The sequence below is a fragment of the Pyrgilauda ruficollis genome, unplaced genomic scaffold, assembly GCF_017590135.1.
Source record: "Pyrgilauda ruficollis isolate IOZ18807 unplaced genomic scaffold, ASM1759013v1 scaffold11, whole genome shotgun sequence".
Lineage (NCBI taxonomy): Eukaryota > Metazoa > Chordata > Aves > Passeriformes > Passeridae > Pyrgilauda > Pyrgilauda ruficollis.
Window position 1 is genome coordinate 3,209,315 of NW_024509210.1, and position 10,617 is coordinate 3,219,931.

The 10,617-nt window shown below is 38.1% G+C and overlaps 1 long non-coding RNA gene across 1 annotated transcript; it reads left to right on the plus strand.

The window, feature by feature from the left end:
* Nucleotides 1–3,160: 3,160 nt before the first annotated feature.
* LOC121357606 lies at nucleotides 3,161–9,699 on the plus strand. The gene is made up of 3 exons (XR_005955750.1): nucleotides 3,161–3,294; nucleotides 8,472–8,766; nucleotides 9,616–9,699. It is a non-coding gene; the product is annotated as an uncharacterized LOC121357606 (long non-coding RNA).
* Nucleotides 9,700–10,617: the final 918 nt, after the last annotated feature.

The following is a 10,617-nucleotide window of genomic DNA, read 5'->3' on the forward strand; positions in this document are numbered from 1 at the left end:
AGGAAGTTCTACAGTGCTCAAACTGCAAATACCATGGCATCATTTGGACCATGGTTGTTAATTCAACTTTTTATTCATTGTTCTTCTGAAAACTCATCAGAAGCTACCAATAGTTCTTTGGCTAAGTATAAAAATACAATTTAAAGCAGTATTTTAAGGAGGTGTGATCCTTTACCTTTTCTTCTGTATCCTTCATGGCTGTATAAAGATTTGATTTTTGAAAGATTTATTTGTAATGAACTAAAATGTTCTGCCTCAGCCGTATTACTTCTCTCTTAATATTTGGCAGTAGATTAATTTCTATGGAGTATTTCTGCAAGAGTTTTATTAAGGCTGACAACAAGAAGCCAATGAGTAAAGACAATAGCACTGGTCTCAGCAAATAACTGCAGCTGAATTATGCAAAGTGGAAGCAATCCCAGTCCCCATATCCAATAATCAAAGCAGCACAGGGCACCTGTCTGATAAGGAAACACTTATTACGGATGTCTAGCAACATCAGCCTAAGGACATGCATTTCAGAGACTTTCAAAAGTCTCTCCTTGGGACAAGAACTTAAGTGAATAAGATATACTTAGCCTGTGCTTGTGACAAAGTTTTTCCTATTATGTTATTTAGAAAGACATTCTTTGCCCCACACATTTTAGAAAATAGAAAAAAAAAAAAAACAAAAAAACCAAGAAACCTGAGAAAGGCATTATAAATATGTTGGAGGCATGTCCTGGTAAAAGGAAATGCTGACTCTCTTTAAGCCCCCAAACTGTAAACTGAAAGACTGGAAGAATCTAACTGAAGCTGCAGCATGGGATTAACACCTTCTCTCCTGCATGGGCTATCAAAGCAGGAGGCAGTCAATGCTTTAGCAAGTGCCAAAGGTAACATTTAAAATCCTTCTGCTGTGTAGGTGATAAAAAGCCAGAGTCCTTCTCTCCAGCAGCTATCAAAGCCCTGACTCCTAAATATGCTAATATGCTGATGCCATAATGTATTTGTCATTGTACATGCTTGGTATGAGGTAAAGCTTTCTACATAAACCTTAAACGTTTGTTCTAGTCCATGTCCATTTGTGATATAATCCTGTAAGTTATCTTTGTGAAGAACATCAGGATGGGTCATTTTTGCTTTAACAATGCTTGGGCTTTGTCTGTTTTAAAAGGCCTCCAAACACAGTGCCATGGTACCAGGCACAGAGGAACTCTAGGCATTTTTTTCTGAACCCTTGAAAAGCATGTTAAACTAGCTTACTCTTGGTTCATTAAACATGTTGCCATACTGCCAGGTGACCTTTCAGTTGCAAATCTCTTCAAAACTACTTCTTCTTGCATCAGCTATTCAGCATGTTCTCAGATTGCTGACATTTGTCTTATCATTTTATAATCATCACAAATCATAGGATAAGAAGGACCGTGTTTATTAAGACAAAAGGCAATGTGAATGTCTTCCTTTTGGGTATGTATCTAAATATTTACTGTCAAATATGAGACTAACATCTAGCTTCAAGAAGTGTAAGATTTGCATTTTGAGGGCTTCCACTCAGTGCATTTAAGCTTTGCATGTATTGAAGTGTATGCATCCACCAACACAGACAGAAAAAATACATCAGGAAAAACATCCAAATAAGTGCAAATATTTTTTGAATGGAAGCATAATTCTGATTTAATGAGCACATTTGTAACAGCAGTAGCCTCCCCTCTTTCTGTGTAGAAAAGGATCCTGTGATGAGAGGCCCAGGTACAGAGATGAAGAGAAATCACCAACTGCTCTTCTCAGCTTTGTCATTTCCTATGCAGGACAAGTAAGAAATAGCAAAAGGATCCACGGTGATAAATATATTGTCAATGACCATTGTTTTGTTCTTAAAATTTCACATGTATGATGATTTCAAGGCTCCTGAGACCTCATGTAACTTGCAAATATCCACATAGCTGTGATCACATAAGAAGCAGTAAATTTTCACATTATGTTCATGATGAAAAAAAAGCTGAAGATAGTTTTTAATTTATTCCTATTTCACAGTTATGAGTTAAAACTCATATTATTTCAGGCTGGAGGCTTCCTTAGCAGACTCATTGGAAATACTAAGGATTGCAAAAACAAGTGAACAAAGACACAGGAAGAATTTGGTTGTGAACAACCCATATGTAATTTACACAAACAGCATTTATGGATGAGTTAGAATTGTCTATTTGCAAGTAGATAGTTCTGCTTTTTATTTCTAAAAAAAAGTCAAAAGTTGGCAAAAATAATTTGATTAATTCATTCTTTAGACGCAGTGCCTTCATTTCAGTGTTACTCCCATAGCTTTCATGTTAAACCACACATCTTTCATCTTCATATACAATATCTTAAATGCTTTGCATATTTTTTGTTCAAAAATTACTAGTCTTTCAAAGACTAGTTAACAGCATATTCAAGTGTCTGTGCATTGACTCTAATGATTCTAGGCAATATTTCAGCCAACAAAAAAGGATTTTTGTGTTTACATAGTGTTATCCAAGTGAAGTTATTGGGCTGACTCAGATTTTTGTATTATTATCTTTTGAGAGAGTTATGGATCTCAATTCATGGAGCTTGTATACTGGGAAACAGAGCATAGATTCAGACTGAGGTCACACACATGGGTACATTGCATAGAGGAAGAGACAGCAAGAAGTTATTAGCCAGCAGCAAGACTATGCTGGATAGGTGGACCATAGAACATTCTCTGGGAACATTCTCTCAAGTTGCTTCATTGGGAATTACTTGGAGTTACAAAACCACAGTTTGCTCTAATGTTTCATACTTGTGAAAAAAGGCTAATGAGGTGACTACTATAGAATCTTTCATTGCTATTCACCTAGTTCAAAATATTATCTGCCTTATTAAATTATTAAGGTGGTTCTAAGGGGTTCTGACTAAGTGACTGGGAACTCATCAGTCAGTCTGGCTTTGTGTGATCTGCTAGTCTCCTCCTCCACAGTCTGCCACTCACACTCCTCTTTCAGCCCCTAAGGAGTGAAGAGATGGTTGGCTGAATTTAGCGTCTTACAAGTGTGCTCAGGCACTGGAGCATGGTTGTGTGAATCTGACATGGTGAGCTAGTGGAAAAATGCAGCTGGTTTAGCAATCACAACAAAATAATCTTTGAAGCCAATCATGCTGTTCCTCTAGGCTCCTGTTTCCAGAGGATCCCAACTAGAGGGTTTGCAACAAAACCAAAGCAAATCTGCATGCCAGAATGCAAAGTAGAACACCCTAATATGGGTCAGTACATCCACCACCTCATGGCAGAGCTGGAGCTCTCACTGCTTTAAGGTATGTATGCTTTTATCTACCTAACAGCTACTCTGATTAGATATTCTACCTTGTGCTGTGATCTGCATTTTCTTAATAGTCTCCATATGTATTTTCACATTTTTCTTAAAGCATTTGTGAGAAGGAAGGGGTAATATAACCAACTTTAAAGGCAAAATTTGGAGTGAAACATTATGAAAAAAACTTTATTTTTCAGATCTGCCATGAAAGACAGACTATCTTACCTTAAACAGACAGCCACTCTTGTTAAAACCTGTGTAGTACCCCATTACTAAACCTTGGCATGGATAATTAGGGAAGAGCTACTCCAAACACAGGAATTTGCTGAAATAATGTCCTGAGATCATTTAACTACATTTCTATATGAAAGTAAGCGCATCTCTTAGTCTCTTCAGGGTTAGGGATAGAAGTCCAACTTTATATTTTTCATTTTTCCGTTGTTAACAGTGGCTAAGCCAGAAGGCACACAGACCTACATTCTGAAATTCACCTGACAATACTGGTGAACCTGACAATACTGGAAGCTCAAGACTAAACATGATTCTGCTTGAAAGCTGATGAGCTTCTACACTTCTTTACTCAGATTTGTGTAAGATAGGAAAAGATCTTTACCCCAAGGCTCCTTATTTACTAAGGATAAAGAAATTAGCATAGGAGCTGCCATTTATCAGAAAATTAAATTCTTTATTCCAGCTGGTGGAATGACAGTTTACACAATAATCATGGATTCTTCTTTCTTGTTTTCACATTGTATAGGATTCTTCTTTTTTTTTTCACATTATATAGAGGCTTAACTTTCTCTGTACTTTCAAATGCTTTGAGGACCCTCTTGAAAAGACAGGTGGCATTTATTATGAAATAATGTATAGAAATACAGGGGCAGGGAAGAGCTGATCATGACTTAAAAGTAGATTTCATTGCACTGTGGAAAGATCTGGTTCTGCAATTGGAAGAGGATAGCTCTGTTTCCTGTTTAAGTCCAGGTAGACTTCCTGTTCATGTATGCTCCCCTGTGGTCTGAGGCCTCCAGGGGGCTGCTTTGAGCAAGAAGCCAGACTAAGTAACCTGCAACACTCCTGACCACCAGCTCTGTGACCTTGTTTCTCATTTCTATCATATTATTCCTTACCCTCTTCACCCCACCCAAGCTTCTATGGCAGATATTTAATTTTTGAATTAAATATTTGTCCTAGAGAAATTTTCTTTGTCTGCTTACAACTATTATCAGCTGGCTGACATATCCAGTGTGCCAGTATGCCATAAACTGGATGCTCAGCAAGAGTAGCAGCAGTGATGTACACTAAAGTTCTGTTCATGAGAGGAGACCAGGAGGCACACACAGGAAAGAAATTTAAGAGGCCAAAAAAGAGGTCTGCTATAATTCATGAGAGATCTTGTGCAGTCTACCTGCTCTTCCTAGCAGAAGCCTAAGGAATGATATGACAACAGCCAGCCAACATTAAGACATCATGAAGTAACTAAGGTCAAGAGGCATTTATGATGACATCTGTTATTATGAGAAACTGTCTAACTAGAATAATCTCACTTAGATAAGTGTGTCTGTGCCATGAAAATTGATCTGACAGCAATCCCAGTTACTGTCAAGAACCTCACCATAAGCCTGTGCAATAAAAAATGTAACTTAGCAGTCACTGTCCTCCCTGCTCCAGAGGTGACCAGTGTAAATCAAGAGCTTACTGTATCACAGATGAGCTGAGTGACTTTAATGAGAAATCTCGTTCTTATGGATTACTGTTCCCCTGCCACATCTTGTCAGCAATTCTTCAGAAAATTATTCTACCATTCCAATTGCAAGGAAACAGATGGCACATGGAGGGAACCTCTCTGATGTGTAATGTCTTGGAAAAACAAGAATAAATAAATTAAAGACCAGAGGCCAACACTAAAATTGTATTTTATCAAAATACAGCTTAACTCAGTGTCATGGGTTTGTGTGTCGAGGTTTTGGTAGCAGTGGCTACCACTGACAGAGTCTTCAGGGGTGGCCCCATGAGGAGCTGCTAGGAGCTTCTCCCTTATCTGCCATGCCATCCAGCTTCAAGATGGACCCACTGCTGGTCAAGGCCAAGCCATCAGCCGTGGTAGTAGCACCTCTGCGATAACAGATTTAAGGAGCAGAAAAGCTGCATGAGCAACTGTGGGCAGAGAAAGAACTGAGAATATGTGAAACAACCCTGACACCAAGGGCGGTGGAAAAGGAGGTGGAGGAGATGCTCCAGGTGTCAGAGCTGAGATTCTCCTGCAGCCTGTGGTGACAGGCTGTCGCCCTGCAGTCCATGGAGGTCCATGGTGAAGTAGCCCTTGGGGATACCCAAAGAAGGCTGTGACCCCATAGGAAGCCAGGGCTGGAGGAGGTTCCTGGCAGGACCTGTGGCTCTGTGGAGAAAGGAGGCGACCCTGGAGTAGGTTTACTGCTAGGGCTCGTGACCCCATAGGGGACCCATGCAGGAGCAGGCTGCACCTAAAGGAATGTCTCCAGTTTGAGGGAATCCATGCTGGAGCAGGGGAAGAGTGTGAGGAGTTGTCCTCCTGAGAAGGAAGGAGCAGCTGAAGCAATGTGTAATGAGTTGACCCCCATTACCTATCCCACTCTGCCATTGGGGCAGCAGTAGGTAGAGAATTCAGAGGTGAAGTTGACCTCAGTACAAAGGGAGGGATGGGGAAAAGATTATATAGGATTCAGGTTTTATTTATCATTATCCTGCTCTGGTTGGATTGATAATCAATTATTTCCCCAAGTCAAGTCTGTTTTGCCTGTGACAGTAACTGGTGAGTGATCTCTCCTCAGATCTTGACCCATGTGTGTTTCATTATATTTTCTGAGGGGAGAATAGAGCAGCTTTGGTGGGCTCCTGGCATGCAGCCTGGGCCAACCTCACACGCTAGGCTGCGTGTGAGTAATAATTTTCTATTTAACACTTAGATAGGGCAGTCATTGTTTGGTCCACATTTAGATGATTCTTGCAGCAGCTGCCTAAGCAATATATGCTGTTTTCACAATGTGGAACATCAATAGAACAATCTACTGTAAGGTATAGAAACAGAAGAATATATAGATTTACTTGGATTTTAAGTATCTGAACAAATACCAGAGCATATATATTTCCGTCATAATTTATACATAGGCATATTGCATATGCATCTATGCATATGAAATCCATCCATGAGATCATAAATACTCAGTAAAGCATATTTATAACCATTCTTGCTAGTTCAATGAATGCTAAACTTTGAGAAGTAATATAGTATGCTACAAAATGAATATCTGGGTAGCAGTGAATGGATACCAAATGTATTCTTTTTTTCCATGCTTCTCAGCTGTGTAACAAAAGAAAAAAGGGAAATTTTTCCTAAAGACAAGAGTTATACACAAACTTGCAAATAACATCTTTAACAACTTACAGCTGGGTAATAAGTAGAGAAATAGCATTTTTTCTTATTGAGGTATTATGGGAAAGTTCAGTTCTTTTGTATAACTACAAAGTGGCTTCCTTAGAGAAGTAGTTAATTCAAACATACTTGGCACAGTTTTAAACAATCACTACTTCTGCAAGCTGCATCAAAAAAACTTCTGAATAAAGCACTGCATAGATATGTAACGCATGAACATTCTATTAAAACCATCAAAAATGTGCCACTTCTAGTAAGCTCCTGGAACTGTTTCTTTACTACTTTTTGATCAAAAGAATAGTGCTGTGGAAGGAGATTGGGTACTGTTACAGGATAAGTAATAATTCAGGGGATGCCCTGAGAATCTGCACCATTGACAGTTCTGTAGCTGGCATTTGGTTGTTCTGAAAAAGTCTGCACTCCTGTAGATAATGAAAGCAAATCAAGTACTGGTGCAATCTTGCAGACTTTCATTCCCTCTCCAGGGACTCTTTTGGAGCATAAAATCGGGATAAATATCTGATTTAGATATTTAATACCTCTATCTACAGATAGAGGTATTTCTCTTAAAGTACTGATGAGATTTTGACACAATGTTGAGTTCCTGCCCCTCTATGCAAGTATCTCGGCAGGTGTAGCCAACAACCTGCAGCTGACATAGCTGTCACTGGAGGAGTCCAGGTTCCCCAGCCAGTGGCAAGAAAAACAAAACAAAAAATACATAACAATTGGAGACAAAAAAAAGAAAAAAAAAAAAAAAGGATACAAAGCTCTATCTGAAATCTGTCTAAGCAGTGTTTATCTCACTGGCAATGCCACAAAGCTCAAGAGCCACTAAACCACCAATGCCACCATGAATTCCCTAGAAAAACTGGATCTGTATGGATCGTACATTAAAGAAAAAGACAAAGATTTTGCTAGAACCAGCCCAGTAGCCTGGCAGCTGTCACTGAGCCTTTGAAAGTTTTGATGAGAGCAGACTGTGTTTTCTCTTTGTAAAAAATAAACAGCTTTGATGCTACCTTTCATATTTCCATAAGTTTTAAATAAAGTAATTACATCCAGTCTTGTCTTCCATGACACAATCTATTACTTTTCACCTAAACACAGCTCGGTTGACACCTTCAGCACATCAAAAAAAGTTATTCTGGTGGCAGTTAAGATGACAACTGTGTTGTTCTGTTTTGTGCTGGCTACATGGCAGTTGCTCTGATGCAAACAACCACTTGTCTTGCAGAGCCTTGCAGAGGATATGAATCAATTCTCTCACACAGGTAGTTTATTAGTCATGACCACAAGACCATGGTTTTATGCTATGATAAGCTCTGACTCCTGCTATTTCTATTATGCCCATGAGATTTTGAGGATGATACATGGGAACAGTCAATTGTGAATGAGAACAAGGTGCCCCATACTGAGATATTATCTGCTGTACTACTGTGCATTTTACAGATGGATTTCCAGACGCAGCTGAGCTTTTCTTTTTTCTGACGTACATAATGTTCACGACTGTGGTGTCAAAGATCAGTTAATACGTAACTGAAATAAACTGAAATAATCATACAGCTCCCCTCCTACCTCTATGTTGCTATCAGCACTGGTGTTTGCCCAAATATATCTCAGAAGGCATTCAGACTTGATTAAATTTACCAAGACATAGAGAATCCATCACTTTACTCAGTATTTTACTGTGTTTGGCTCACTTTAATTTTTAGAGTTTGTTTCCAGCTCACCAAGTCATTGATTGTTCTATGTTTCCTCAACAGATCTGGATGAAGATGTGGGATAACAATAGCTTCGATGTCACTGCTGAGCTGTCTTCTACTGCCAGAAGACCAGAGAAATGTGTTCTCATCGCCCAGGAACTGACTTTTGTTGAAGATTCCTAAGCTTTAATTGATACATTTGCTACCAAGAAATTGCAATACTAAAGGAAGATTTTATTTGTGCCAATATTTTTGACACAAAAAATACTAATAGCCACTATATTTATATCAGTTTACTGATTCTGCAGAAACTTAAACTTTCTGCTCAACTTTATCAGTGATCATGGATTAGAAGGTAAGTGCGTTAGGCAAGAGTTTTGAGCAAACTATGTGTTAGGATCCATTGGTCTATTATTTAGATATATTGACTAGACAATTTCTCCAAAAGACAACAAATTAACCTTTCCTAAGCAATACACAACCAACAATACACAATATTTCTTCAGATTTCACTGTATCATCTGAGTGAGCTCAAAAAATCTGATGAAGGTTTTCACATAGACATGCAGTACAAACCTGTTATTGTGATTATTTATAGTTGGTTTGAACTGCTCATTTAGCACATTCAAATACAAGTAGCAGATTTACCAGGATTATTACATGCTTATATGTATATATAAATACATACACACATGCATACCCACATGAGGAAATAGTCCTACCATCCTTAGATCAAAACTTACTGACTTTTATAGGAGAAAATGTATGAGCACAATCACTACTCAGTGGTTTGAACTCTTCCTGCCACAGCAAGTCTCTACTATATGGACCCCATGTGAGAGAGATTTTTCTGAAGTGGCCTTTTAGACTGGCTGTATATAAACTGCATGCCCTGATACAGTTTCTAATGGCATCTTGAAGCCCCACAGCCACAATGGCCAAGGAAAGACTTCTCCAGAAAGGCAACATTCTTTAAAAAATCAATTAGTTCAGATGTTCCTGCTTGAGCAAGCAAGGAGGCAAATAACAGCAGAATGCTTATATCATTATTATATTATTCATAATGCTATTTATTATTGTAGCTAAACTTTTTTTTTTTTCATTACTGTTATCAATAAATCTTTAAGATTTTCCAGGTGCACAGCACTGACCTCAGCTGAACAGGTTACACTTAAAAGATACTTTTCTCAAATTGTTTCCACAGCAAACATTATTATCTAAGGGTTGTACTTGAAGAATATCAAGATATGGTGACAAGCTCTCTTCTGGAGAAGAAACAGCAATATAAATAAATAGCCATATATGAGCCAACTAAAAATAAAAAATGATGTTTTATTATGTGACACATTTTAGGGAAGGTATATTTTCTTTAACATGCCATACTATTATTAGTTGAAATTATTTTTTCAACAGCAAATAACTTTGTAAATTCACTTTAACCAAAAAAAAAATTACGTTTTTCAGAACTTTCAAAGCACATACAAGACAGTATTCATGGTTCAAAATCTTCTTCACCCTGTGGGCCAGTAATCACTGGCAGACCAGAACCTGCCCTAAAGTAGTCTATGTAAAGAATACAAAAGAAACTATACATACGTATTCTCACATGTGCAAGGAAGCAAGAAAAGAAGCACAGGGAAGAAACAAACATAATGAATATTCATAGTTCAGCAGGTTGTGGCCATTATACAGAAGATTTTCCAATATGAAGAGAATAACGTTATTGTTGCACACATTTAGAATACCAGCATCAAAATACCAGTGTCAAAAAAGCCAAGGGGCAGAAAATCACTTTAGTTTCTAAGCCCAAAAGACAGTTATTAAGCCATTACATGCTGATTAAATCTCATTTTAATGTCTAATATCCTACAGATGGCTTTGTACAGGCTTTTCTCAGTGTTGCAGGATGAGCCTCACCAGGTAATGCCTTCAGTCTCCTTAGTTGTAAATTCGTTGTTGGCAGAGCTAACTCAAAAGCTGGTCACAGTAAAATTTGTTTTTAAAAGGGTCCCTAAGCTTTTAAAATCAAAGCCAAAAAATATATTGCTTCCATTCTTGTTTTGTTTCAAAATGCCAAAATACCCTAAATCTACAGTGAGAGGTTCTGTATAAGTAATGATGTCTGTTTCAAAGGGTAAACCAAGGTGGTCTGAAATAAAGCTAAGAGGTATATTTATACAATTGGGAAAGTTCCTGTTTTGGACTT